Below are 8,359 nucleotides of genomic sequence, written 5' to 3'. Positions count from 1 at the left end.
ACGAGCAGAGACGAGCTCATTACACTCAGCTGCACACTCCACTGTCCCCAGCCCTGTATCCCTCTACCACACTATTCCTCCATCACTCCATCCATCCCTCCAGCACAGAGAGAGAGAGAGAGAGAGAGAGAGAGAGAGAGAGAGATGCACTCATCCTCTGAGCTTCCACTCATCCTGTTTCTCCTCCTGAGGAACTTCATCATCTTTCTGATTCCTGCATTACTATTTAAAGACACAAGAACAGAGGCGCACACACACACACACACACACACACACACACACAAATTTATTATTTTTGATGTCAGTGTTTTTAGTTTGTAAGTGTCTGGTGCACTCGTTCACTTGTTTATTGAGTGTATAGTTTGAGATCTCCTCTACTTTTCCTTCTCCCTTGTTTTTACACCTATTTAGTTCCAAGTGTCCCTAGATTTAGGGTCCCTACTTTTCAGTCCCCTTCACAATGTCAACTTATTCTTTAGCTTCTAATGTCCATAGTTCCTCGTCCTCCTGGTTTACCATATCTCCTCTTCCTTGTGCATGTTGTGTTTTCCTCAGTTCTGTCAGAGTCCCTTGTTCCCTAAACAGTGGGCGTGTCTCAGTGATAAAGACCCGATAAATAATGAGGATCAGTGAAAAATCAGATGAATGAAAACAAACAGAATAAAAACAGACTCGGATTCAGATCCAGCACTTTTGGACATTACTTTGGTGCCTCTCAGACAGGAAGTGAACAGAACTGAGAGGACGATCTGTAACCTTGCTCAGTGCTGAGGTTCTTCTCCTTTTCATTATTCTCATGATCAATGTTCTTAATTAAACCTGGAATTAATGACTCTTAATGAATCATGAGGTCTAATAAATCAAAGGTGTACGAATTGGTGTGATGATTAAATTATAAGAATGTTTTGTGCACGCGTCACTGTGTGTTTCATCATCACTTATTCCTGCTCTTGTCTAATTGACAGGAACAAATGTGAAAGCAATACGCCGCTCGTCCTTTTCCTCTTCCTTTCAAATAAAATGATTAAATATGGTGACAACACATTCATCTGAACACACACACACACACACACACACACACACACACACACACACACACACACACACAGAGGTCTGAAAAGCAGGTTTTGTGTGTGTGTTGTAGATATTTTAGGATCTGCTGCAGTCTGCAACAATATTTTTTTTAGAAATTTTATTTGTCACATATACATGAGAACACCGTGAAATTCTTTCTCTGCATTTAACCCATCTGCAGATATGAAAACACACACACAGACACACCAGCAGCCTGGGGAGCAGTTGGGGGCTCAGTGTCTTGCTCAAGGGCACTTTAGCCATTCATGCTGGTGCAGGGATTCAAACCGGCAAATTTCTTCCCTAACCTTTAGGCCATGGCTTCAATAATAATAATAATAATAATAATAATAATAATAATAATAAAATCCTGAATGCATCCACACTGCCAGCGTTCTCTATCTAAAATATAAACTATTTTTGTGATGTCACATAATCAGGGCTGTGATTGGTTTGTTTAACATAAGCTCCACCCCATTAAACCCAGGACGCTGTCAATCATCACGAGACATGGCGGTGTTTTCAATCTGCAGATTCTTTAACCCTTTCATAGTTTTAATGAGTGAAGATGCTCCTCATCTGTTTTTATTCATCTCCTGATGTTAAAAGTATAAAACCATCTTTTCTTTAAATAATATTTTTGATAAATTGGCAGCAATCTGGTCAGTGGAGCAGATTAATGGTTCCTGCTTGTTCCAGTTCTCGGTGAGCGGTGGGTTGTGATTGATTCTCCTGCGTGTGGTTCTGGGTTCGTCCTCCATCACACTGAGACGCTGTGACAGTTAAACTCAGAGGAGCAGCTGGTAAACACTGCTCTGCTCTTATCTTCTCTCAGGTTTATTTCACAGAGAGCTTTTCGCTGTGTTTGTTAGAAATTCCCTCACCTCGTTACCACAGTTCTCAAAATGTCAGGAAAAAGTGGATGTTATGAGAATTGGAGAGTTCAGGCACTTTAGATTAGCCGTCTACAGCTAATGCGTTTATGGGAATAAATTTCCCCGAGCCGCCGTACAGCGGTGTGTTTATCACTGCTTTCATTCTCACTGTCATTTTTCATCATTTTTCATCTTGCTGTAGTTTTTCTCCAGAAAACAAAAAGTAAGCAGTGCTGCGTTTCCACCAGATACTGTTCCTTCTAATGTTCTCTATCCGTCAGAATTCAGCTCTGATTTTAACTGTGAAGGAGAGGAGTGAGGAACCGGAGAACCAACTCAGTGCTCGAACATAAACAGCGAATAATGAGAGTAAATGAATAAATCAGTAAAAAAAAAGTGCACATTAATCTGTTACAGCAGATCCTCCTGATGATGCACAACTTCCTGTTTACCTCTGCGTTAGCTCTGTCCTGACCACGCCCACTGATCATTTATCCAGTTAATTACAATCGAGTGTTAATCTGTTCAATTCTGACTTTTATGGGCTCAGAGTTGTTTTATGTCAAGGTTATGCCTTTCTTTCTTTATTTCCCTGTCGTGTCTTGAGGAAGCAAATGAAGATTTAAAAACTCAGTTTAGAACAAATAAGTAAGTAAGTAAATAAAATAGTTGATGTCAGAGTGTGAGTAAATCTTTATTAAACAATCAAAATCAGCAGTCAGGATAAAACACGGACAGTGTATCGTCTCTAAAGAGTGAAGCCCCCGCAGGTCTAGCGCCCCCGCTGGCAGGCTGTATGTAAATGTAGCTCCACCCATCCCCAATTGTTTAATGACAAAATAACTTTTTTTCAATCTCATGTTTCTCATCTAAACTGTCTTTCCAGCTACAGTGTCTCAGACTTTGTCTCTCGTCTCCACTGTGCAGACTCTGGCTCCAGATTTGACAACGTGGTGTCTCTAGAAGAGAAAGGCCCAGAGCCAGGCCTTCTAAACACACACAGATCAAACAAGCAGCCATACAGAGAGACACAGAGTCTTTAAACACACTGAACTGACTGAACAGAATCAGGTGTGTTTGAGTTCAGGTGAGTGTGAGAGGAGTAAAGTCTGGACCGGGATCTGGATCCGAACGGAGAGTCATGGCTCGGGGATCAGCGGTTCAGACGGAGGGGACAGGAACAGATCCTGTGATCAGGATATTAATTATTACTGTCAATAACTTTTCATCGGCGAGAACATTTTGAAGTCATGGCTCTTGGGGGTGGGGCATTTGTGATGGTGATATTAGTCCATATTTCCATCAGTCCATCAGTCTGGAGCGACTTCATGAACTTCCTCAGCTGTGATTGGCTGATGCTCTGAGAGGTGTGGCTCAGGAGTGCTGTGATTACAGTGTGAAGAGAAGTACAGAGAGATGTCAGGGACAGACTCGGTGTTCACGATGATTCACAACAACTTTTCATATGATATGTGGGAATAACGTGATGTCATATCCTGTGGGTGGAAACTAACATTATAATCTGTGAGCTGAATGCTTTAATGGCTCTGACTCAGTCATATTCCTGTGATAGTGTGCTCTGTGTGTGTGTGTGTGTGTGTGTGTGTGTGTGTGTGTGTGTGTGTGTGTGTGTTGATGATTTAATGACTTGGACATGTTTATAATTGTGCTTTAATTAGTGCTCATGTCTTCCACTTGAGCAAAATTACCAGAGCATTAAAGCTGTTGTGTCGCTCACAAATAAATTAAACACTCAGCTTTAATACAGAGAATAAATATTAACGATTCCATAACGTGGAGATGTTTCCAACTCATTTCAGCCGTCAGTGTTGATTTAATCATCAGTTATTCCCTTGATTAGAGACTCGTGTTTCATTTGTCTGAGTTTGTACAAAATGAAACATAAACCAATCACTTTAGTTGTTTTTAGCCACACACACACACACACACACACACACACACACACACACACACACAATTACTATATTTAAATATATGAGTGTGTGTGTGTGTGTGTGTGTGTGTGTGTGTGTGTGTGTGTGTGTCCATCCATAATCTATACGTCTTATCTGTCAGGGTCATGGGTGAGCTGGAGCCAATCCCAGCGGCCTTCAGGTGAGGGGCGGAGTTCACCCTGGATGGGTCACCAATGTATCACAGGGTCACACAGAGACCAACAACTATCACACTCACACACACTTACACACACACACACACCTCTGAGGGGTTTAGAGGAGCCAGTTGACTGAATCCATGTCTTTGGACTGTGGGAGGAACCTGGAGAACACAGAGGAAACCCACACAGGTACAGGGAGAGAACATCAGAACTCCATGTGTGTGTGTATAGAGTATAATAATAATAATAATAATAATAATAATAATAATAATAATAATAATAATATTATTATTATTATTATTATTATTATTATAAGTTCAATTTATATAGTGCCTTTCACAAACTCAAGGACGCTTTGCACAGGAGTTACACACACAAAAAAAATTATTTTATATACATATATATTGTGTAAATGTGTATATATACAGTATATACATACACACTGTATATACACACATTAAAGTGTGACCAGAAGGTTCTAGTGCTCTTCCTCTTCCTGTTCCAGTGAGTGCAGCGCGGCGTGGCCGTGCACATGCAGCAGGAGTTAACAGGAACTCCCATGAGTCAGTGTGCCATGTGACGTTTGCTGTCAATACCTGGACACACATTTTTACACACATTGTTACACACATTTTTGTTCACATTCACACGGACAGTTGAAGACTGGAGAAAGACTGGCTGATCTTTTTCTAATCTTCACCTGTCTGGTGTGGGTGAGTCTGTGCCCATGATGGCCTCAGATTCCTGATCTTGCTGATGTGGTCGTCTACTGTTGTAGCTCATCCACTTCAAGGTTTAATGTCTTGTCCAAGGCCAGATGTAGGGGGGGACAGGGGTGGGCAGTGCCCACCCAAACGTGAGTCCTGCCCACCCAATCAAGATATGGGGAATGTATATGTACATTCTGTCAATATTTAAAAAAAATACCACGATAACTGTATGACTTGGTAGCGGCTCTGACGGGCGGACGACAGCTAGCAAAAGGTGCACATTTGTCAGATCAGAACTAGGGATGGCAAAAACTAAAAAAAATCTTGGCCGACCACCGAGCCTCATTAGCCGGTTAAAGTCGGTTAACCTATGAGTTTATTACAGGGATGCAAACGGCGCGCCTTTTTCACGGCTCGTGCAGATTCAATTTTTTTTTTTTTGGGGGGGGGCGTTGGAGTGTCTGAATAATTTCATCAGAGTAAATTCTGTATTAAAATTACTACATAAGCAAATGCCGTTACAGTCCATGAAAAAGCCGTGAAAAAGTCGGCATCTGCGCCTTTAGTTTGTGTGGAGAGATCTGATCTGCAATAACATGCATTGTTGGCTACAGACCGAAACATACTTTCAGAATGCACTGGCCAAGGCAGGACTAAACTCCATGTCCCTTCTAATAATAATAATAATAATAATAATAATAATAAACAGAATAGTAATTTGTAAGCTAAAAAGCCTGTCTAAACTTTTTTCTTTAGTCAAGTGGCAGCTGTGTTCAACTGGGGCGGGACATGACTGAATGGGTGTTTCTGATTTGTCAGCTGTCTTTAACTGGGGTGGGAGGGCGGGACATGACTGAATGGGTGTTTCTGATTTGTCAGCTGTTGTCCTTACACCGCATGGCATGCCCCAAGCGTTTACAACACAGAATTGCAGGTTCTCCACTCCAAAATCGGCAGCTTCAAAACGATTGATTTTTTTTTTTTTCACTGACAACCAAAAAAAATTTAACCGGTTGACGTTGATTCGGTCAACCACTGGTCAAACGGTCATCGGTTAACATCCCTAATCAGAACACACAGGACACACTGAGACCAATGAGCTGCATGTAAAAAACAACCCTATACATAACCACGCCCCCAGCAATGGATGCATGATTCAATCAGATTTCTGTCAGACACAGAAGATGTTGATTTTTCCGAAGCGAATTCCTAAAGTTTACTACGCGTACACACACTTACAGTTACAGTCATTCACTCTCTCAGTGCACCCGACTGCTGCTGACTGAAGAGCTAAATGTACAATTTCTTTAAGCCTGTAAGCAAGCCTAGTGCTGCTTCTACCTCTGCCTCTGACGAACAATGTGCCCCTCGCAGTAGTAGTAGCAGTGGCACATCTAGCAAGAATACAGAGGCTAGTGTACCCACCACAACCAATGTCTCAACCCCAGACTCCACTGCCTCAGCCCCACCACTTAGCACAGACTTGAACGAAGATGTACCATCCCAACCCGTTTTAACCATATACCCAAAACGTGCATTTGGTGCCACATTACGTGCGTTTAACCCTGCCTGGTACCGCACACGGCCATGGCTCGAGTACTCCGTTAAAAAAGACGCATGTTTCTGTTTCCCTTGTCGGAAATATAGCAAAGCCGGTAATGAAAAGGATGTTGTTTTTACTGTGCGAGGTTTTACTAATTGGAAAGCAGCACTCGAAAGTGGCAGGGGACTGCAGAAACATGCGTCCAGCTACTGTCATGTACAGGCTGCAGCTACCTGGGCTGAACACAAATCTAGAGAAGTGACAGGGGCGACAATTGACAGCATGCTGGTCGGAAAGACAGCGCTGGAAAGGAACCGGTACTATATCAGAAGTATTGGTGACATTATTAAGTTTCTTTGTGTTAATGAGTTGGGACTCCATGGAACGAAAGAAACCTTAATACACCTTGACAGCAGTGAAGGTGATGATATTGCTTCTGGTCTTTTTTTGAAGTTGTTTACCTATACCTTAGAGAAGGATGAGAAGCTAGCTGCTATTGCCAAAGGCATACCAAAAAATGCTACCTACACATCTAAGGATGTACAAAATGAAATAATTGAAACAGTAGCCAGCATGGTTCAGGCAGAGATCAAGAAGAGGTATTCAGAAGCTGACTCTGCAGGATTCTGTGTGAAAAGTGATGGGACAAGGGACAGGTGTAATATTGAGAATTTGTCCATAATGATAAGGTTTGTAAGTAATTCCATACCAGAGGACCATCTGATTGACTTACTTAGCTTGCATCAACTTGATGCAGAGTACATCTGCACCGAAATACTAAAACATCTCTCTGATGCTGGCTACAGTGCTGACAATATAGTTAGCCAGTGTTATGATGGTGCTTCGGTGATGAGTGGAGTGCGAGGTGGTGTCCAAGCACTACTGCAAAAGAAGGTTGGTAGATATGTGCCATATGTTCACTGTTACAACCATCAGTTGCATTTAATGGTTGTGCATGCTATGCAGGGTGAGCCATGTGCCCAAAGGTTTTTTGACCTCTGTAATTCCCTGTATAACTTCTTTCGTCACCACTATGTGTCACAAAGGTATGATGGTCCTTGTCTCAGACGACTAATTGAAATTCACTGGACAAGCCATTATGATGTGACAAGGTGCATTGTGGAGAATGAAGAGTGTCTTTGCACTATCCTGTCTGAGATTGCCGAGGATGATGAGGCCTCAGTTGATTTGTGCACTGAGGCATCAGGCCTTTTAATTCAAATAAAGAGGACACATTTCTTTGAGATTGGCAACTTTTTAGTGCGGGTGCTTGGTGTCTTGAAACCAGCAAATGGAATTTTTCAGTCTCAGTCTGTGGATATGTGTGCTGCTAGTGGGGTTGTTAGTGCTTCACTTGAGTCTTTGAAAGACATCCGTAAAGACCATTGCTGGACTGAGCATTCTCAGTTAACTGATGAGGATGAGTCACATCACCCAAAAAGACGGAGAACATTGAGTAAACACCTCGGTGAAAGTGTTGTGTTCTCAACTGTGGGTCATACAGATTCGGATAACCCCACTATCACCCCCACTCAGTCTCTCAAAAGATCCCTACTCAACATCCTTGACAGGGCCATTTCAGAACTAGAAAGCAGATTCTCAAAGGAGAATCTAGACTTAATGACAGCCATATCCAGCCTAGTACCTGCATCTAGTGTATTTCTAGACTCCACCTTATTGCAGCCTCTGCATGCACTTGCTGGAACTGGAGAAGACTATTTGACTTTGAAAAATGAGGTTACTGTTGCAAAGCCAATGCTGGTCAAGGAATGTCCAAAGGAAACAGACCTGTCCACTGTGTGTAAATGCATGGAGATGTATAAGACAGCTTTTCCTGTGTTGTACAAGTTGTATGTGACAGCCCTGGTAATTGGTGTGTCCTCAGCTTCATGTGAGAGTTCCTTCTCCACGCTGGCACGTGTCCTAACGCCCTATCGTTGCACCATGTTGCATGGCAGAAAAAGAAATTTGGTCATCTTGGCTCATGAGAAATCGATAACAAATACATTGGACATGGATGAATTTGTGAGAATTTTTGCAA

The sequence above is a fragment of the Neoarius graeffei genome, chromosome 27 (assembly GCF_027579695.1).
Source record: "Neoarius graeffei isolate fNeoGra1 chromosome 27, fNeoGra1.pri, whole genome shotgun sequence".
In the NCBI taxonomy this organism is placed as follows: Eukaryota; Metazoa; Chordata; class Actinopteri; order Siluriformes; family Ariidae; genus Neoarius; species Neoarius graeffei.
Note: the sequence above shows the minus strand (reverse complement) of the source record.